The 22,840-nt window shown below is 42.5% G+C and overlaps 1 long non-coding RNA gene across 6 annotated transcripts; it reads right to left on the reverse strand.

Annotated features, from left to right (window-relative positions):
- Window positions 1-807: 807 nt before the first annotated feature.
- On the reverse strand, window positions 808-19,252 carry LOC115655793. 6 transcript variants are annotated; one of them, XR_004001509.1, is made up of 6 exons: window positions 19,167-19,252; window positions 7,442-7,608; window positions 6,977-7,065; window positions 6,614-6,789; window positions 5,981-6,129; window positions 808-5,086 (listed from the first exon to the last, which is right to left on the reverse strand). It is a non-coding gene; the product is annotated as an uncharacterized LOC115655793 (long non-coding RNA). The 6 variants fall into 6 exon arrangements; XR_004001507.1 differs by lacking the exon at window positions 6,614-6,789 and having other exon boundaries at window positions 809-5,086; window positions 7,442-7,605; XR_004001506.1 differs by lacking the exon at window positions 6,614-6,789 and having other exon boundaries at window positions 809-5,086.
- Window positions 19,253-22,840: the final 3,588 nt, after the last annotated feature.

The raw sequence follows: 22,840 nt of genomic DNA on the forward strand, positions 1-22,840 counted from the left end.
TCTTAAATAGTGCGGGGGAGGAAGGGGGCCAGTTTCTTCTTTTGAAAAATAGCTTTCTAGATCATCTTTAAAACTGGAGGAACTAGGGCCTGTTAACATTCTTTATGTTGTTAGATCAACTGATCTGATACTTGGTCCCTGTGCTACTTCTAATGTGGAAAACAAAAAGACTAGATGTTCAAAAAGTTGTGTTTCCATTGCACAGGCAAAATACACATTTACATGCATTAGTGAAACTCATAGTCTTCAAAGTTTGACCCCAAATTTCTTATGGTGACCTCTGAGCAAGAATTTTTTTAAAAGCCTACATTAAAGGAATGAGCTAGAAGGAAAGAAAACAAGAGGTAAGCTACAATGATCAAATGGTTCATTCAAAGGTCTGATGGGGCCTATCTGGTGGGGATTTTCAATGGCAGGATTTCCTGTGCTCTGCTCTCTGAGTTATACTTCCCTTGAAACATTATAGGAACTCCTTCACTTTCTTTCCTCTCCGAATTTCAGCACTGGTTTAAAGAGAACAGCGTTCATTACCATGGCTCTTGCTGCCCTCTGTGGCATGTGCTTGCTTTCAGAGGATTATCCCATACCTCGCCTTCAAATATTTTGCAAGCACATCTGTTTCACCAACCATTCCACCTATAAAGACCACAGCACATTCTACGTGAGTTCTATATTGCACCAACTCTTCACATTGTATTGTGCCCATTTTCTGATAGCCAATAGAATATAAGCTATTTAGTGATTAAATCTATTTCCACAGCATATCTTTTCTGCTGGCCAGTGCTGTGTTCACTTAGGGTGCTATAAAAAGAGTGAAACCTGTAATTATTGAGGGCATTGTATTTGCTGGACTCTTATGCAATATTTCATATCACTCATGCAAGGGACCAGCCTATAATACCACTTTTATTCATTCCAAAACATTTAAATAGCCAAGATAGCCAGCTTATAAACCACAAAACAAATTTTATATATATCTGATAAAAAATTAAAACCATTTTAGCTGACCTTTTATGGAGCAAAGAGTTTTGTTTAAACTGACAACTCTCCTGCCAGGTTGTAATTTTTGGCTGGAATCTTGAAAGCAGCCTATTGTTCTGACCTTTTCTAGCTAAAGCAGTTTGTGGGGACTATGAAGCCCTCTGGCATTCTCGCCTCATCCTGGTTTGACTCCGCACATTTTGAACGACTTCTTGTCATACTCATCTCTGTGCTGGACATAATGCAACTGCGTAGAATGGTGCTCTTCCCTTCTCCCTGCTATTGCAACAAGAGGAACGTTTTGGGTGATTTCACAGAATCATAGATCTGTAGGGCTCGAAGGGACTTCAAGAGGTCATCTATTCCAGCCTGCTGCACTGAGGAAGGACCAAGCAAGCTTAGACCATCCCTGACAGGTGTTTGTCCAACCTGTTCTTAAAAACTTCCAATGATGGGTATTCCACAACCTCCCTAGGTAACTTGTTCCAGTGCTTGACTATCCACATAGGTAGAAATTTTTTAGTATCTAACCTAGATCTCCCTTGCTGCAAAATAAGCTGGTTATTTCTTGTCCTCCCCTTGGTGGACAGGGAGAAGGTGACAGAAGAAGAAAATTAGTGTAGAAATCCACAGGTCCTGCAGTATTTAGGAATGGCCACTAGTAATAACATCATCCCTGTGAGGAGCCCAAAGCACTACTCGTGTGTCAAGTTGCTCCTATGCAATAGCTTTTGGTGGATTTGGATCCAGGACTTCCTGCACCATAGGTGACAGGACACTGGCAGAACAAGCCACTTCTTTTCCTTTGGTTTGCCCCCTTACAAAGCAAACTGTAAAGGAATTCTCAAAAATGTGAAATTATAGTATTCTCCTAACCTCTGCAGAGGCTTACTTAGGATTTGAAAACTGAGCCTCTCACACCCTAGATGAAAACTATACCAAAGTATCAACAAGACACTCAATTATCTTGGTTTTGTCCCTTTCAAGATGCCTTTGCAAAGACAAACAAAGAAGCTGTGGTGTTCTAGGGTCATAATTCTTGCTTAAGCTTGTGAGGTCCTGAGTTCAAATTACAGAGAAGCCCTCACAGAGGGAAGGCCTGGATTTAAATTTCTGAGATAATTCCTTGTGCATATTATACAAAATCCTCTTGAAAGGGGAAAAAGCAATGATAAATGAGTGACACATTCCCACAAAGGTATGGCATCAGCTGTGTGCATGAATGATGCCAGCACTGAAACGCAAGACAAGTCCTTGCAAAGATGGGGTGCGGAAGGGGAATCACCCTAGCTTTAAACATGTGTGATGATTCCACCTGGCTAAATTAAAGAAACCATCTCCAAATGGGACAAAGTAGAGTATAAGCAGAGAATTATCTCAAAAATGTCGAGTTAGAGTAATGTTCCTGCCATAACACAAAGTCCCCTGATGTCTCCAGTGGGAAGTGTTTTGTAAACTATGCAAACATTATCTCAAAAATGTCTGCGGCTCTTTCTCTTTCATGGGAAGGAATTTGCATACTAAGCATGAGAAATTTGCTCCAAAGACGCGTTGTAACCTAACTTTCAAACCACTGCTCAGACTGTTCCACGGAGAATGCTGAAATCACACCAGTCCACCAGCAAATGAATGGCTTTGGGTTTATCAGCCATGACTAACATCTCATGCTTTTGACAGGCACCATGTTTTCCCCAACAATGCAAGTTCTTGCTGGCATCTGTCATGTTATCAGAACCCACCCAATATTAGTCACACTCCCAGACTTCGCGCAGCACCATAAGCGCACTTCTTTATGTGGCACAAGGACATCTTTAGTTTCCCACATTTGTCAGCAATTGCACTTGCAGTCTCCTGACTCTGAAGTAAGACTGATACAGCTAGACAAACATGCACAGTTATGGACTGCCCTTTCCTTTGCAAATGAGGAATCAAGTCGTATTTTTTCCCCAAAAAACATATGGGTGCCACACCTTTCCCATCCACTGCTAGAACTAGGGAGGGATTTGAAACTACACCCTTTGACATCAAAAGCCAAATGTGTAACTCCAGGCCTCATGGCTTTGGCTTGGTCTCTCGACAGGCATCTGTGGCTGTGTATGTGTGAGGCATTGTAGCACAGCTTGAAAATCAACTTTATTTCTCCCACCAATCATTAGGAAAAGCAAGCGACTCATCTTGCACCTGAACTAAATGGATACTGCATGAACAAAGTGGGACGCTACATTGCTTTTGCATTGCTGAAGGGCATGTGAGTATCATGCATGTATCACGTACCAGGCACTGATTGCCTGACATTTGAAAGATATCTTTATTTTCACAATTAATGGGAGCAGGGTTTTAGAAACAGATCCCATAACCACCAGCAAACATCATATCTGTACTCCAAGATGCCAGTGCGTGAATGTTCTTTTGTTTCTCAGGAAAGGGCCAGAGAACAGTGAAACAACCTAGGATTCCTGCTGACCAGTAAGTGGCCCCCTAGTGTTCACTCACTGCACTGTCAGATTTCAGGGTTTGGTTGCTGCCTGATGCATCTTTAGTGTAAATAATAAAAATTAGTTGTGTTTACCTCCTCCTCCCTCACCAAGAGGAAATTCATCTCACTCAGCCGCTGCTGAGTTGGCTCTGACAATGGGTAAGTGGGATCAGGGAATGATATTACTATCACTGAAGGTTTTCTCTGGGGCCACATGCTGTACTTGCTCTGAACAGCACTGGCATGGAGTGCTAGGTGTATAAGCTCAAGGTAAAAGGTGAGGAGCCAGGCCAGGCAACACATGGGAACCTGATCCTGAATTCCTGAGAATACTGCTGGGAGACTGCCCAGGTTTTCCTGCCTAGTAAGGTCTAAGAGGTTGCTAAGTGCCTCATTTGCACAGTGAGGAATGCACTTAAATCCAGGTTTCTGCAGACATGCCCATTCTTCACCCACAGCCTGCTCCCTTTTTATTTGTAAGTAAGGGGATAAGCAGGCCTGCAAAGGGCTTGAGATCTACCAATACCCTGTGGGAGAGACTACCCTTGAAGTTTAGCTTTCATTGCACCCACACAGAGCCTCTTCTTGGGCTGGAGTGCAAACGCATGCACTGTGCAAGGCTGATGTGCAAATATGGGCAGGCAGGCCAACCGAAATAAAGGACTGTGGGGCTTCCCATGTCTAGTTATGCATCCTCTCCAATGGATGACACCTTTCCACGGGACACCATGAGCTTCTTAGCTTTATTTGGTAGCTGCACTCTCTTTTAGATCCCTGGACTTGTCAGGAGTCACTGCTCTCTCTTCCTGTAGGACTGCCACTAGAATTATCAGCTCTCCTTTGGCAGTAGCCAAATCCTCTATCTGCTTGTCCTATCCAGGTAGATGTTTCCCTGCTCTCTTGTTGTTATCTGATAATATACACTGCTAATGTTATCTGATCTTCTCCGGCGCCTACCTCCTTCAGCAAGATCAGTTGTTTAATCTACTCTTCTGGGTCTCTGCTCAGCTCCCCAAAGGCATTTTTATTTTATAGGAAATCCAGGCAATTTACTCTAAGATGGTTTATTAACAGGATCTGAAAAACGTGAATGGTTCAGGCAAGGGTTTTGTTTCTATTCATTCCCACTTCTTCAGCTTCCCTCTTACAAGGAGGTTCAAAGAGAACCACCATGTTGGCTTTAGTCTCACTGTTGAACGATGGGGCTGGACTACCTTATGAGTCCCAGGGACGGAGAACGCTTTGATCACGTCAGAGCCCACCAGCATGTTCTGCCTCCCTGCCCAGACTGGCAGATCATCCTGTGCCCCTGCCTTTTAATTCCCATTCTAAAAATACATATACACCTGGAAGCATTCTTTTCAAAGCCTGTCTGGGGCACTTGATTTAATCTGGCAGGAAAATATAGTGACTGGGTCCTCTCCAGAGTTTGGAATCACAAGGCACTGCAATGATCTCCTCTCTAGATCCAATGCCAGATGTCTGAAGGAAAATCGAGGACCTTTGCATATTCAGTTCTCCAGAATAGAATTCTTCTGCTCTGATCGGGTCCTTGCTGGGAAGGGATTGCTCTCTCTCTCTCCCAGGTCCTCCACTCAGCCTGAGCATAAACAGCAGGCCGCCAAGGTGCTAGAAAATAAAAAAGCAACATTTAAACAACTAGGAAAAAGCCCCTTCCCTGCCACTAAGATATGGGTGGAGCTGCCTCTGCCACCTCTCCCAGAGGCTACTACTAAGTCACTCCTCAGGGTTATCTGCCCCATGAATGCCACTTCTCAAGTCTTGTTTTCCCTGCCTTCAGACAACTGTGATCAGGAACAGGAAAATCTGGCACGGCTCCTCTCTCTTACAGACTCCCAGGAGCAGCTTTGCAGCACAGCATTTCACCCCTGACAGCAGCAGTCCTCTCTCATGACACACCCGCCCTCAGCTCAGAGTCAGTGGGACTGAAGCAATCAGATGCAGACACCAAGAGTAAGGTCACTCCTGCTCCAACCACTACAACAGCCTCCCAGGAGGCAAGGCTCACCCATATAGCTATGGGTCCTACTCCATTTAGCATCTTAGGGCAGCAGCCCAAGAGCAATACTTCTCATCATCCCATAGGCTGCAAGCTCTATCCTGTCACCAGTCTTCTATCTCACTTACAATCTGCTTTGGGGCATATTTATTCCATCCTTGCCAGCAAAATGAATACATCTGCAAAGGAATGTAATACTGTACAGTCTGCTGAGAAACACACACCGCCTGCATGACTGCATGTTTCCCTAACAAATCTTAAACAGCCAGGTAGGTTTATATATGTAACAGGCCTGTCTTTGTAAAGTGTGGCGAGGAGCTAAGCGTAAATTTATGATGAAGATGAGACATTTTGAACCAAGCACTGACTGTGCAGAGAAAGATTATCACATTACAAAGGTGTTGCCAAAATTCCTTTTCACCCCGTAGAGACTGCAGAAGGTTAATTTGCTCATATCTGATTGGTGACCTGTGAAATTCTCCAAGACACTTTTGCTCATTTACCTTGAAATTGTGGAAGAGGAGACTGATCAACATATAAATTAATGATGTGTGCACAGTATTGCTTCTGCTCTTCTCAGAGTCCTCAGATCTCCAGTCCCAGTTGTATGTAGCTTCCTCTGAAGTTACAGGTTTGGGTACCAGCACCATATCTGTGTTTATACAGTTGCATTAGTTAATCAAATTCACAACAGTCCTTAATCCATATTAACTCAGTGTAGACAAGGTAGCATATACACCTAAAGCAGTGAAGACAAGTCCCAATAGCCATAGCCAAATACAATTTAACCCGGCAAAGGCTGAGGATGCAAGATACAGTTCAAATAAGACATTATTGATTTGGGGTTCAGTGCAGGAGACAATAAGTCAGTCTGAATATGATCAGAGAAACCATAACAGGAGTGTTTAAATTCAGTAATCATTTGTTATTCAGACTTAACTAATAAATCAGCGTGGCCTTGTAGAACATGTCTGCCCTGCAGCACCCTCTGCTGAGTTTAGTGCAGTGCTGCCCACGCTCCCTTCCTCAGTTTCCCTTCTCAGAAAGCCAATAACTTGACTTCAGGCACACTTCACCCAATAATACCCTCCTGTCATAAACATAGAGATAAGGGCAGCTATACTGAATCGCTTTACCTGTAAGGGGTTAAGAAGCTCAAATAACCTGGTTGGCACCTGATCAGAAGGACCAATAAGGAAAGAAGATACTTTCAAATCTGGCAGGGCGGGGGTTGTTTGTGTTCTCTTTGTTTTTGTTCCCTGTCTGGATGGAGAGAGAAGCCAAGCAGGGACATCTCCTCCTGAAAATATACCTGGAATAATCCAAGAATTACAGAAATTGTAAATGAGGCAAGGAAATGTGTTAGGTTATCTTTTGCTTTAGCTTGTGAATCTTCCTATGCTACAAAGGTAGTTTTATTCCTGTTTTTGTAACTGTGAAGCTGAGTCTACAGGGGAGTTCTCTGTGTTTTAAATCTTTTTATTACCCTGTGAAGTTACCTTCCATCCATAATTTTTCAGGTGTGATTCTTTTACTTCTTTCTTCACAATAAAGTCCTTCTTTTAAGAACCTGATTGATGTTAGTGTCCTAAAGATAAGGAAAGACAAGGAAAGGAATTTGTGCCTTGGGGAAGTTTTTAACCTAAGCTGGTAGAATATAAACTCAGGGGGTCTTTCATGCGGGTCCCCAAATCTGTACCCCCGAGTTCAGAATGGGGAGGGAACCCTGACACCTCCTTGTGGCTTATTACAAAACTTCCCACAAAAGGATCCATAACAAAAAAATCTCAAATAAAGAAACAGTTCTTCCGGCTTTCAGAGCTCCTCTGAAGCCTGCCCTCTAAGCTCTGCTCCCACCCCCCTCGGGTTTTCGTCTCAGTCTTTACGTCTCTGATTATAGCAGGTACCCCAGCCCCTCCTCCGTAAGGTTGGGTAGTTCAAGGAATTATCATCCAGCTCCTTACCAGGAGCTTCTGCAGTGGGGTTGCCATTTGTCTATTTCAGCTGGCCTCACTCCATCTTCAGGCTGAGAAGATTTGGTAGCCTTCTCCTGCTGGTGTCTGCTCCCTGTTAATTCAGGACTGGGCAGGAGCCTTCATAATCCTTGCAGCATCTGCTAGCCTCCGCACTGCTGGAAGAGACAGCACTTAGCTGGCCCCTTCTCCCAGCTCATCCCCATTGGTTGGGAAACAGAGGAGCTTTGCAAGGCTCCTGGCTCTTAAAGAAGCAGTACTTGGGTTTCCTCCCAAGCCCAACTTATTCTCTGGCCTGCTTCCTCTCTCCTAATATCTCCCAGGTCCTTGTACCTATAATCAGACCTTTCAAGTCTTAAAGAGTCATGCCAGGGGCTGCGATGAACTGACCAGTAGACCATACTGCCCAGAGGGGACAAACTACCCCATCACATGTGGACCCTTTTTTTTTTTCATGGATTGAAATTGATCTGTACAATTGTAATCCACTAACATCATTATTTACTAGGACTGTCAAGCAATTAAAAAAATAAATCATGATTGTGTGATTAATTGTGCTGTTAACAATAAGAGATACCATTTATAAAAATATTTTGGATGTTTTCTACATTTTCAAATATATTGATTTCAATTACAACACAGAATACAAAGTTTACAGTGCTCATTTTATATTTATTTTTTATTACAAATATTTTCACTGTAAAAACCAAAAGAAATAATATTTTCAATTCACCTAATACAAGTACTGTAGTGTAATCTCTTTATCATGAAAGTTGAATTTACAAATGTATAATTATGTAAAAAAAACTGCAAATATAAAACAATGTAAAACTTTAGAGCCTACAAGTCCACTCAGTCCTACTTCTTGTTCAGCCAATCACTTAGACAAACAAGTTTGTTTACATTTGCAGGAGATAATGCTGCCTGCTTCTTGTTTACAATGTCACCTGAAAGTGAGAACAAGAGTTTGCATGGCATTGTTGTAGCCGGTTCTCAAGATATTTATGTGCCAGATGTGGTAAAGATTTGTATGTCCCTTCATGCTTCAACCACCATTCCAGAAGACATGCATCCAAACAATTCAAAGCAGTGTGAACTTATGGATATTCATTTTCATCATCTGTATCAGATGCCACCAGCAGAAGGTTGATTTTCTTTTTTGGTGGTTTGGGTTCTATAGTTTCCGCATCGGAGTGTTGCCCTTTTAAGACTTCTGAAAGCATGCTCCATACCTCGTTCCTCTCAGATTTTGGATGACACTTCAGATTTTCAAATGTTGGTTCAAGTGCTATAGCTATCTTTAGAAATCTCACATCGGTACCTTCTTTGCGTTTTGTCAAATCTGCAGTGAAAGTGTTCTTAAAACGAACAGCATATGCTACGTCATCATCCTAGACTGCTATACCATGAAGTATATGGTAGAATGCTGGTAAAACAGAGTAGGAGACATACAATTCTCCTCCCGAGGAGTTCAGTAACAAATTTAATTAATACATTATTTTTCAACGAGCATCGTCAGCACAGAAGCATGTCCTCTAGAATGGTGGTTGAAGTATGAAGGGACATATGAATCTTTAGCACATCTGGCAGGTAAATATCTTGCAATGCTGGCTACAAAAGTGCCATATGACCGCCACCTGTCACTGTCAGGTGATGCAAATAAGAAGCGGGCCACATTACCTCCAGTAAATGTAAACAAACTTGTTTGCATTAGCAACTTGCTGAACAAGAAGTAGGACTGAATGGACTTGCAGGCATAGGCGCCGACTCTGGGGGTGCTGCAGGGCTGGAGCATCCATGGGGAAAAATTAGTGGGTGCTCTACACCCACCGGCAGCCAAGCTACCCCCGTCCCTCCCTCCCCCGGGCACAGTGTCCCCGCTCCTCCCACTCCCAGCTCTTTCTGCCCACCGCCTAACAGCTGTTTGGCAGTGCTTAGGACTTTCCAGGAGGGAGCAGGAGGAGTTGGGATGTGGCACACTCGGGGGAGGAGGCGGTAAAGAGATGAGGCAGGGGCAGGGACTTGGGGGAAGGGGGTGGAATTGGGGCGGGGCAAGGGTGGGGCCAGAGGTGGGGGGGTCGAGCACCCTCGGGGCACAGGGGAAGTCGGCGCCTATGCTTGTAGGTGCAAAAATTTTACATTGTTTTTGAGTGCAGTTATGTAGCAAACAAAACCTTCATTTGTGAGTTGCACTTTTATGATAGATATTGCATTACAGTACTTGTACAAGCTGAATTGAAAAATACTATTTCTTTTATCATTTGTACAGTGCAAATATTTGTCATAAAAATGATAATATAAAGTGAGCACTGTACACTTTGTATTCTGTGTTGTAATTAAAACAGTATATTTGAAAATGTAGAAAAACATCCACAACTATTTAATAAATTTCAATTGGTATTCTATTGTTTAACAGTGCGATTAAAACTGTGATGGAGATTAATTTTTTTAATCGCGATTAATTTTGAGTTAATCGTGTGAGTTAACTGCGATTAATTGACAGCCCTATTATTCACAGATTTGAGGTTTCCTTTTCAGCATTTCTAACTGACATCCTACAATTCAGAATTGAATGGCTAGAGACAGTAGTGCCTATATTAGCCACAGCATATCTACTCAGAAACATGGGACTCATCATACCAGATCTAATCAGTGGGTCTTCTTGTTCCACACCCTGTGTCCTCCAATACTAGTCAGTAACTAGATTGTAGTGGGCAGTTTGGTCTTCAAAGGTATTTAGGTGCTTAACTCCCATTGAAATCCATGGGAGTTAGGCACCTAAATACCTTTGAGATTCTGTGCCTTTATTCCTAACCTCATGCTGTTGGAGGTTGGCTCCTCCTCTGAGGGAGGTTTTTGAAGATTGATTATCCATACACATTGTACTCTGTCTAATGTAAGAGTGGATGATTTCATTATTTAGATAAAAGCCTAATCCTTTTTTTAATCCTACTCGGCTGAAGGCCTCCATGATATCTAGTGGCAGTGAGTTCCACAGGCTAACAACATATTCTGTACTTTTGAAAAAAGGGAGAGAGCTTTTAATTGCTTTAAATTTGTTGCCTTTTGCTTTAATTCAGTGTCCCAGTGGGCAACCCTGAAGTTATGGAACCTATTTCAAGGAGAGACAGTTGCGTACTCTCCATTCTCTGGCACAGAGCCAGCCACAAATTTGGAAATCCATAATCAGCTCCATGACAACCAAAACTGGGCACAGCAGTAAACCTCTATATTCCTATAAAGTATCAGGTACTGGCCACTTCTGGAGGTCAGATACTAGGCTTAACAGATAACAGAATGTCAATGTTGGAAGGGATCTCAGGAGATCATCTAGTCCAACCTCATGCTCAAAGCGGGACCAATCCCCAGATTTTTGCACTGATTCCTAAATGGCCCCCTCAAGGATTGAGCGCAAAACCTTGGGTTTAACAGGCCAATGCTCAAACCACTGAGTTATCCCTCCCCCTTTAAAGCAAATCCTAAATTCACAGTAAGTTTCAACAATATATTCTAAACAGTGGGGGTTGCAGTAAAAATATTAAAATGCACTAACACAGTAATACTAGCAAAGGCTGCATGACACTCTGTGTTGCTGTCTTTTTACAAAAAGGGATTTTTAAAAATCTTTTCAGAAATGACCACCCTTAATAAGCCTCTTCCCTGGACTAAGAAGCCATTTACCAAGATTCAGTACATTCTGAAAAGAACCAGGGGTTAAATTTTCAAAGGAGACTAGTGATTTGGGGGAGAGGGGGAAGACAGTACTGAGACACCAAGGATATGGTAAGCACCTGCCCTCTGAAAGCCAGGGCCTTTTAAGATATCCCATGTTGGGCACCCAAAAAATGGAAGCAGCTAAAATCAGTAGTTACCTTTGAAAATGTAGAACTATATATATAAAACATGAATATACCTTTACAGTGAGAGGCTTTAAAAATGGAAAAGGACAACCCAGAACAAATCAATCTCTTCTGCTGAGTAGCCCTGTATATCTAGATCATCTTTCCTCTGTGTTGCAATGCCTGTTTCTTAATTGCTGTGGTACCTTGTGAGAAGGCAATGACCAACAGTCTGGTGAGACATTTCTGGAAGGAATGCACTCTTTCCACAGTCTCTAGGGGAAACCTCTTCATGACCAAGGGGTAAATGTTCCCCTCCATCACCTATGCTTGCAGAGGGGAGAAAAAGCCAGGGTGCAGGAGAGAGGGTGGACAACCATTTGTGCTATTAAAAAGACTTAGTGGGCCCAAAGCTGCTCTGAAATTCCCAGGTTGGTGCTGTGGTTAAGAGCACTTTGCTCCATCTGCCTTTGGTAAAAAAAATGCAAGTTCTGATTCCAAAAGGGGACCTCGTTAAGACCACTTAAAGGCTGAAGCAGGTTTGGGAACAGGCACCATGAGAGATCACCTCTTTCCTCATGCAATACAGCCACACATCACATCCATGGAGGGGTTCATGCTGGAGCTCCCTCAAATTCATTCTGAAGATGGCCCTGGAAGGGCTTTCCTACCCCCGCGGTCAGCCAAAGCCTGGATTGGTTAGACACTCAGGTACCCAAAGGTCATCCTTCCTCCTGTACATTTTGTGAAGGGGGGCTGGAGTGCAGAAGAGTTGATAGATGCCTGCTGAGAGCAGAAAGTTTGACTCTCATTTGGGCAGGAAGATTAGCTTGGTTTATGGAACATGAATTATATTATGTCGGTCAAGGCACCCCCAGAGCTTTCCGGATCCTTATGCATTGAAATAAACAAACATCTACCAACCACCCACTAAGGGGTTCACTTGAAATACATTGTCAAAGAAACCTGATTGATTTCACGGAGGAGGAGTTCTAACTAGCGTGCTGTACTGCAGGTTGCCTAAGCTTTTCCATTGTTTTCAACCAGTCATATATTTCTGAAATATATACAAAAATGACTAACGTCTCTGGTGCCAAAGTGGGTGAGGGCAGAAAGATGAAATTTGGCAGCCCCATGCCTCATTGAGTATGCAGCTTGGCTGGTGTCCAGTGGAATAAGCAGGAGCTCTCCCTGAACAATGAGACTAAAACCAACATTCACAAATAATTTGATTTAGTTACAAAAACTGAAAATAAATAATTTAGTTTCCATAGAGACCTACTGTTTTAATCTGGGTTGACCATCTCAGTAGAAATTGTCTTGCGTTCTTCATTTCAATTGTAATAAGTGACTTAAATAAGTGCCATGCCCTTTCTTTAGACACTGCACACCATGCAGTCTGTGCACTGAGCTAAGGATCTACAGACCAAATACTACGTGAGCAAGGTACTTAAAGAATATATTGTGATGCAACCTTAATGTTGTCCTTTCCTGACTCTCCAGTGCTTATCTTTGCATCCTTACTCTTCTCTCAATGCAATATTTTTGTGCAGAATATAGGATAACCAGACAGCCTGGTATAATAGTGCAATTTACCTTGATTTAAGTAAAGCCTGTTGTGCAATCACTCACAAGTAGTTTGTGAATATGATCCAAAACGTAGGCAGTACTAAAGAACAAAACAGATTGAACCCTTTCTTCCAACTAAGAGACTAAGAGGTGGAGTCTCATTCCTTGGCTCTGCTTGAGCTGGGCTTTGCAGAGGACTAGGGGCATCCAAGGTGGCTTTACACAACGTTGTATCCTCCTCACACTCCTAAATCCTTAGGCTATGCACCTTCAACCATCCTTAGAGAGACTTTAAATTCCACCCAGCTGCCTACAGCCTCAAGGGACTGTTAATGACAGTCAGGGAATGCCAAATTGCAACCAACCTCACAACCATTCTCCTGCCACCTGCCTCTACATCACCCAAGGATTGCCCAATACTTGGGAAATACTGAGTCATTATGTAAGCCATTGTTATACTCTCTTTTTCCACTGCAGGAGTGATGGGAAAGGGCTGAAAAAGAGGCAAAGAGCTGGCCCGAAGGCAGAAAATCCTTTTAGAAGAATAATTGGACTCCCACAGGGCTCAGTAGAAGGAACAATTTAACATATTAGTTATGGACTGAGAAATCTGAACTAACTCCGTGGTCTCTAAACTCAGATGATACAAAGCTATGAACGAGTGGAGGTAGCAAGATTGCAGGAGGATTTAAATATAAGGGATGGAGTGGGCAGGAGGGGAGCAGATCCACATCAAGACCCATAATGGGGGAGGGCTAGCCCAGCCCAGTGGTTTGAGCATTGGCCTGGTAAATCCAGGGTTGTGAGCTCAATCCTTGAGGGGGCCAGCGAGGGATCTAGGACAAAAATCAGTACTTGGTCCCACTAGTTAAGGCAGGGAGCTGGACTCCACAACCCTTCAAGGTCCCTTCCAGCTCTAAGAAATATAGGTATACCACCATATATTATTATACTATATCATGGCCTTGCACACTAGTGACTGCACTTTTTACATTTCACTCAGTTCAGATAATCAAACTAAACTAGGCAGTTACAGTGTTTCTCATCAATTGCATTTTCTGATTCTTCTGCTCCACAGCCAATGCAGTCATATTTAGATTGAAGACATATTCAAGTTTAAAAGAGTTTATAGAAATTTAAGATCTTTTCTCTAAACATTTCTCTGCATAGTAGGGAAAAGTTGTTGATTCTTTTTAATAAATTACCCATATTTGGGATAAAATTAAATTCCAAAAGGAGAAGATAAGTATTTCTTGGACATTAACACTGCCCCATTATGCACAACATAAACAGCTTCTGTCTAAACATCAAGTTTCATTAATATTATTATTGAGAAAAGGGAAAATAAAAAGGTAGTCACAACAGCCATATCCAGATGGATAAATCTAGAGTAAAACTGTTAAAACTTGCTTGCTTTTAGCCTTCAAGCACAAGTTTTTGCTGTAGGCCAGGGTTCCACCTGTACCTTCAATTGATGTAATAAGAGTGAAATCCTGGCCCTTTGAAGTCAATGGCAAACCTCTCATTGCATTTTACCACGGACTTCAAGGAGCCAATGAAGTATTTCGTCACTGATTAAGTAATTATCACATTCTGCTTATTCTAGATTTTCTACCTGAAGAGTACCTTAAAATCCATCAATGATAAAATGGTCCGTAATTAACTATAAGATTCGGTAGTCAATCCTCAATTACAGATATTTACTTTTAATTGTAACTTTTAAGGAAAATTAGTTAATTCAAGTATTGGCTTGACATGAACATTAGTGTCTTCTCTTCACCTATAGAATAGTTACAGAATGAGCTGAGTGGAAATATACGTTTCCCCCACATTGCTCTTCAAATAAGTCTCAGTCCTGACCGCCTCAAGGGAAGGCAAGCTGATCTCTAAGTCCCATTCATCATGATTTGGACACCTATCCATTATTAAAGGAATTGAAACCAAAATAGTTCTATGGCCTAACATCTGCAGTTAACTTTCACCTCTACCAACCTGTACTGATCTGAACCAGTAACCTAGAGGTGTGTCCCTGTGTTCCATTACCAGTCTTGTGAGCCACTCAGCACTCCATCATATGCAATGCTTTTACGCAAAGACTTTCACTGCTTGCCTAGGCATTGGTTTTATTGAAGCTTTAATCAGAGTCTAAGCAAGGCCAACAGTTCTTTTCCTTGTTACACAGAACAGCCATAATGGGTTAGACCAAAGGTCCATCTATCCCAGGATCCTGTCTTCTGACAATAGCCAATGCCAGGTGCCCTAGAGGGAATGAACAGAACAGCTAATCATCAAGTGATCCATCTCCTGTCACCCAGTCCCAGCTTCTGGCAAACAGAGGCTAGGGACACCATCTCTGCCCATCCTGGCTAATAGCCATTGATGGACCTATCCTCTATGAATTTATCTAGTTCTTTTTAAAACCCTCTTGTAGTCTTTGCCTTCACAACATCCTCTGGCAAAGAGTTCCACAAGTTGACTGTGCGTTGTGTATGTAGAAATACTGCCTTTTGTTTGTTTTAAACCTGCTGCCTATTAATTTCATTTGGTGACCCCTATTTCTTATGTTATGAGGAGGAGTAAATAACACTTCCTTATTTACTTTCTCCACACTACTCATGATTTGATAGACCTCTATCATATATCCATCCTTAGTCATCTCTTTTCCAAGATGAAAAGTCCAAATTTTATTAAACTTGCCTCATACAGATGATGTTCTATATACATAGTAACTTTTGTTGTCCTTCTCTGAACCTTTTCCAATTCCAATATCTTTTTTGAGATGGGGCGACAACACCTGCATGCACTATTCAAGATGTGGGCATACCATGGATTTATATAGAGTCAATACACTATTTTCTGTCTCATTAACTATCCATTTCTTAATGATTCCCAACATTCTGTTAGCTTTTTTGACTGCCGTTGCATACTGAGTGGATGTTTTCAGAGAACTATGTAAAATGACTCCAAGATATCTAACAGCTAATTTAGACCCCATCGTTTTATATGTATACTGTAGTTGGGATTATGTTTCCAATGTGCATTACTTTGCATTTATCAACACTGAATTTCATCTGCCATTTTGTTGCCCAGTCACCCAATTTTGTGAGATCCCTTTGTAGCTCTTCGCAGTCTGCTTTGGACTTAACTATCCTGCATGGTTTTGTATCATCTGCAAATTTTGCTACCTCACTATTTACCCCTTTTTCCAAGTCGTTTATGAATATGTTGAATCATATAGGTCCCAGTGTCGACCCCTGAGGGACACCACTATTTACCTCTCTCCATTCCGAAAACTAACCAATTATCCCTACCCTTTGTTTCCTATATTTTAACCAGTTGCTGATCAATGAGATGACCTTCCCTCTTATCACATGACAAATTACTTTGCTTAAGAGCCTTTGGTGAGGGACCTTGTCAAAAACTTTCTGAAAATCTAAGTACACTATATCCCCCTTGGCCACATGCTTGTTGATCCCTTCAAAGAATTCTAGTAGATTGGTGAGGCATGATTTCCCTTTACAAAAACCATGTTGACTCTTCCCCAACAAATTATATTTATCTATGTGTCTGACAGTTCTGTTATTTACTATAGTTTCAACCAGTTTGCCCAGTAATGAAGTCAGGCTCACTAGCCTGTAACTGCCGGTATTTCTTAGTACAGCTCAAGTAGCTTTTTCCCCCAATCACAAGAGGCAGGTTTAGACTCCTTGAGGTAACTGCAAGCTCTAGTCAGAGCTATCCCAGCTACTAGAACCTTCCTAAGAAGCTGGGGGGCGAGGCTGACTGAGGATAAAGACAGTAGATATTCCTGGATAGCCTTTTAAAAATAAAGATTTTAAATACTTCAAAGTATTTAAATTGCGTTGTAAGCCCAGGGCACATCAGACATCTCTGTAATCATTCAAAGTCATGCAGAGGACAGTTCTGACAGTTTGCAAGCTACAGCTCAAGAAAGAAGTGTCACTCCCTTACTAGGAGAAAGTGGCTCTCTCCTGTCCTTGCTATTACGCCATGAAGTTACTGTGATACATGGTAGCAGTTCATGGGTTTACAAATGATCTGAAGAGTCCAGAGATCTTGATGACTGGCTTTGTTTTTCTAATAAGTAAAGTGGAAACATGCTTGCATTGGATAAAATCACATGTTAAGGGCTGCAGGTGCTTCTTCACACAGCACAACACATTTCCCAGGAGACTCTATGACAGTCAGCTTGCAGAAGCCAGAGTTATGTCAGACTACCATATGTCTTTAGACAAATTGATTACCTTGATATAGTGCAGCTAAATCAGCATTTTGTCTCCTGAAACTGGATTACAGGCAGCACTGACTGTATGGAAAGGAGGACTAGCCAACATTATCCTGTAGGATTTCTTTTTGGGCTACAGATAATGGCCCAGAACATTAAGATCTCCATTTCAGTTCTGCCCAGATTCTAGGCTAAAAAAAAAATCTCACTTGGTCTCTAGTTTGCTTTTACGGTTTGGTTAGTCTCCCATTTTAATGCCCAACTGCAGGCAAGAGTCTTCAATGAAGAAGAAAGAGAAAAGTAAAATCTATGCAAAACAAAGTTCCCCAGTAAATACTGTAATGAACAAGTCACCTGAAAACAGAATATAGAAGAAAAGTTTTTCATAAGATCCGAAGGCACTACCACACTGTGCTAGCAAACAGGAGCTTCACAACTTACCATCCCAAATAAATATACCTCTCTGCTGCTCCAAGAGCTACAACAGACAGCACCTGCTCAAACCTATACACAGCCTTCTTCTCCATTCACTATTTTTACATGCACTCCACTTTGCGACCTATTCAGATTATTTTAAATTTGAGCAGTTTCTTAACCCTCTATGATACTACAGCACACAGCTATGTCCTTCACCTCACTTTTCCCTTTCTCCACTGACATTAATGCTAAAATTACCATAGTAATTTATTCTCTTGAAGTTCTACATGCCATAACATTTTTACAACAAACCTATAGTACTACATTCTTAAAGTATAGCCACAGTCTGAATGACCATGTGACAGACCTCCAGATACACCCAACACCTTCTCTCATCAACTTACTGAACACTGCTAATGGTCCCTACAGCAGCCTTCCTTGCTGTTTTTCCCCAGCATGCCTTTCTGCAGCTGGCCCTTTAAATTTGGCAGCCTCATGCAGCTGCAGCCCTAAAGAAACCATTTTCTAGTTAGCAGCTGTATATTTTTCTTTTACAGTTGGTAAGTACCTGTTATGTTCTCTCTCCTCCTCCACATTTTTTATACTACTGAGGAGATGGTATATTCTCTCACTGTATTGCAATGATATCTTATTACTTAATGCATCTGTTCCTGGTGCATTTGTTGAGCCCTATGTGGTTGTTTTACTGGCAAAAACAAGTGTATACTGATGGTTGGCACTGTGGAGCCAAAAAAAGCTACAAGAAACAAACTTGATTCTATTCTGTCTTGTGTATTATCAACAGAGGTATGCGCTAAGTGCACAATCTGTATTACTGAGGATGATGTATAGACCATGACACAGCTGAATTTTTAGATCCCAGGGCAAGCTTTGTAAGGCTGGCATTTAGAAAAAGTGAACATATGAACTGAGTAAATCCGATTTGGAAGTTAATGACAATGGATGAATAGGAAGTCTAGATTAACATGTGGTCCCTTCTAGCCATAAACTCTATGACTATATCCCTCCTCCATATTATTTTCACAGTCTTGGCACTTTGAGGGCCTTATCCAATTCCCAGTGAAGCCAATGAGACTCCTTTACTTCCATAGGAGTTGGATTAGTCCTTGATGGGAGATTTACGGTTCTTTGCCCTGCAGTAGGGTACAGGGGATAAAGATACTAGGTGGAACTGAGTGTGCTTGTATTTCTACTTAGCAGTGAGGTGAGTAAAGCATAATAATATATGTGCACGTCACTGTCCTGTAGGGATGCGGTGGTGTGATGTTTAGATGTGCTTGGAATGATCAGAACTGTGACACAGCAGGTGGGCACAGCCTAATTGTGCTACGTGGCCCCAGGGCACAGCCTGGGTGAGAGGGGGGCACTCCTGAGTGTGCAACATGGCCCGGGGCACAATCTGAGTGTGCAACGCCACCTCCTGCGGGTGGGAGGGGCTCAGCCCTAGGCGCTAGGCCGCCCTCCCCTCTGCGGGCCGGGGGGGGGGGGAGAAAAGGAGCGCTGTGCACCGAGGGGCCTGTCGCCTCCTGTTGGCGAACTGGGGCGGTGCCGTTGCCGTTAACAACCCGCGGCCCGTGCTCGCCCCAGAAGCCAGGACTCGTGGCAGCCGGGGCGCGGGCCGTACCTGCTGCCTGGGCCGGGGAGCCCGGGCTCGGGCCGAGCTCTCAGCGCCGCGGGAAGGAGGGGGCGGTGCAGCCGGCCGCAGCGGCGCACTTCCCCCGCGGATCTTCGCCCAGCTGCTGGGCCCGCCCCTGCCCCGGGGCACCCGGGCCGCCACCCTCGCTGCCGCCGCGCAGCCCGGCGAGCCGCAAAGGGGGGCTAAGCAGGGGGGAGGCGCACTGACGGCAGCGGTGTCAAGTACGGAGCGCCGGGTTACGTGCCGACGCCGGGCTGCCACGACTCGCCGTCTGCGGGGAGAGCCGAGCCGAGCGCCGGGGCTGTGCGTGCGCTGCAAGCGGCGGGCTCAGGCCGGGCCTGCTCTGCTGCTGCTCCGCCGCAGCCAGCCGCCTTCCTGCCCCCCGGCAGCTCCCGCGCGGCGCAGGTGCGCTCACCTGTCGCCGGGGCCAGCGCGCCGCAGCCCAGCGTCCCCCAGACCCGCTCCATGTGAACTTCGAGCCCCGGTAAGCCTGCGCCCGCTCCCGGCCCGCCGCCCGGGGATGTCGGCTGCTGCCCGGGATCGCAGTATTAGTAAGCTCTCGATCGGGTCTGACTTTGGGCAACGCTGATTTGTTCGGCCCCCTCCCCCAGCGAAGCAGACACAACAGTGGGGAGAAGGGGGGGGATGAATCGTAGATGGCATGTAATGAATCAGACCTATTGGAAATAATGATTATTAATAATAGACTAGAACATCAACAAGGCCAGTGGGCAAATGGCCTGAAAATAAGATTAACCCATCACCCTGACATGTTGATTGTCTGCGGGTATAAAAGTATGTAAAGCCCACACAGTTGTGGCTTTCCCCTCTCTTCCCCCCATCTAAATCTTGCGATGTAAATAAAGGACATTAATTTATTTTTCTTTAATTAGTTGCATGGCAGTCGGATGGTTCAGGATCTTATGTTTTAGCAGTATCGGGCCCTGCATTTTCTTCCTCCTTCCCTCTTAAATTATAATGTTGCTTTATTGGGATTTGGGTGAGGTCTTTTTTGTTTGTTGTGGGGTTGTCATGTTTTAGGTGGGATTCTCCTTAATCTCAGGAGTCTGGCTTTCAGAAATCAACTGGTTCCTCACTTCTTGGGATTCACTGTCACAATTTTAAATATCGAACTCAGTTCTCTTCCCCCAGGCCGCCAAGGGGACGGAAGTGCTTGGTTTTGTGGGGTTCTGATAGTCTCAAATATCCAAGATTGCAGAGCCTTGTGTGGGTTCACTAGGCCTGTATTTTATTTTATAGTAGCCTGTGGTGACCGTGGTTACTTCTCCTTATGGCTTCTTAGTTTTCTCTTTATTCTTACAAACTGGGTCTTTTCAGCTCGCTCTAGAGTGCACAGCAATTGATGTATTGATTTCGAGTATGAAAAAGAGTTGCTGATGATTCTAAAGTTCACCAGGGATCAGCAACTCCTTTTAAAAAACTGTAAGATGTGAAGAAGAGCATGGAGACTATAGCTGGGTGTATATCTGTCTTGTGAAAGATTCTGGTTCTACTCCATTCAGTGTACACCAGGGTTATGCAAAGAAGCAGGATTTGACTTTGTCTCTGTTTGGGTGGGTTATTGTTTTAAAGAATAAAACAAATTACTTAAGTACTATTTCCTGAGGTTCAGTTGTTCTGTATTAAAGTTTATTAAAGATTTCGCTCCTGTCCCATTCAGTGTACACTAGGGTAGAGCAGATTCATGAATTGAATCATTTGTCTCCGTTTTTTAAATCTAATTTACTAGAATATATCCGTTCTCAGTCTGGGATTCTAGTGTTGTATGTTTTTATCAAAATGTATTAATTAGTATTAAAGCAATTAGATAAAAATATTGTTAAATTGTAGCTTGCTCATTCTTTCGCAGTTTACTCTTTACGATTTTTAAATGTTACAAACCACGTAATGTTAAATGGTAAAATAGCTACAAGATTAATTATTAGTAAAAGCATGTTTCCTGTTGAAGTGATACAAATTAAAAGCTAGAGTGCTTCTGAATTTGAATAAAATGGATGTGAAATTATTTCGTCACTGTATTCCCTCACAGAGGGACTGGGAGAAACTAGAGATAATGGAAACATTCTGGCTTCAAGCTTTCTTGAATATTCTGTAGATGTTTCAGAGTAGCAGCTGTTGGTTTGATGCACTTATGTTAAATTGTCTCTCTGACTTCAGAACTTCCATCACTTTCACATTCAGAGAGAATTGGAGTGTAAAGTTTTGCGATCTGTGCTTTCAGTGAAACTTGTCAGTTTCTCAGAAAACAAACAGCCTTTAAAAGGAGTTCGTTCACCTGATACATTCATGCAGCTTCTTAGCAGCAGCTGTCTTGCAAATTAATTTTAATCGGGCTTATTAAACGAAATATATTGATAAAAACAAAATATTAAATATTTTCGCACACATGTTAATACATTTTAACGAAAACGTGTGTATTGAACTTTATTTAAAATTTGGTGTTAGTATTTTACTTGGACACATTTTCAATTATTTTTCGTTTTCACTTCACTTTCTCTTCTCTATTAATTATTGCTTACATCTAAAAATTTGTTTGGAACATACATAGATTAGTTTTTGAACTCCCTACATTTGATTTGCTGATTAGTTGTCTCTCACTGCTGTCGTGTAAATAGGCTGCTTTGTACTTAAATTTTATAATTTTCGATTCGAATCTTTAACAATGCCTGCTGTATCTTTCTGAAGTTTAAATAAAACCTTTTTTTTCGTTGCAAAAACTCGATCAGTAGTGATTCAAACGGTCATTCTTTATAAACTGTCACAATCAGAAACCTAAGTGCAAAACAGCAAACTTTAAAAATATCACTTTAGAATTAAAACTAATCCGTTCTATTTCTGTAGTCTGGATTCTGGTGAACTAACTTCCAACTAGTTTAGCGGGTTTAGATCGCTTTGTGATATTCCTGGTGAGATTAGTTTTAAAAGCATAAAAGATGGAAATAAAAATGGTTTTCAAAAGTTCATACTGTGTTTCTTAAAATCTGGTTGTTTAGACAGGCAGATGAATGTTTTCAGTTTGTAATTCGAAGGCGCATTTAAATGTCTTGTCTAAAACCCATGATGATAAATCTGGTTTCTAGAAGCTGGTTTAGATGTATAATTTAAGATAATTGTTCGATACAATCTTGCTTTTCCAACAGATATAAAAACTAAAATTTTCGTTTCAAATTAGTCAAACATTTTAAATTGACCTGGTGCTGCAAGTATCCCTTTTTCCAAGCTGTCCCCAGCAGCTGACAAGTCGTAAGTACTGGTGTCAAACTGCTTTTCGGATGTTTCTCCTCTAATTCGGTGTGTTTAGAGGACAGTACAAGGGGGAAGACATCACTGAACCAAACCTTGCTTTTAAAATCTGTCTCTGTAGCAGTGGATTGACCATACCTGGGGGCGAAGGGGAGGGAACATAACTATGGTACATTTCCTTCACAGACGAACACAAGGGGAATAATAAAGAGAAGCTCCAATTCCCCGTGTAGGTAGCGGGGTGGGCTGCGGATGCTGCACACACAGTGAGAGGGCACTGGCTGGCTATTAAGGATTTCCTTGCTAGGTTAGATCGCTTACCACAGAGGAAAACATCTGCTTTACTAACAGTGCATTGCCCCTTTTATCGAGCATAAATATTTGGGTTCGGTTTTACC

This window comes from Gopherus evgoodei, chromosome 8 (genome assembly GCF_007399415.2).
Source record: "Gopherus evgoodei ecotype Sinaloan lineage chromosome 8, rGopEvg1_v1.p, whole genome shotgun sequence".
NCBI lineage: Eukaryota > Metazoa > Chordata > Testudines > Testudinidae > Gopherus > Gopherus evgoodei.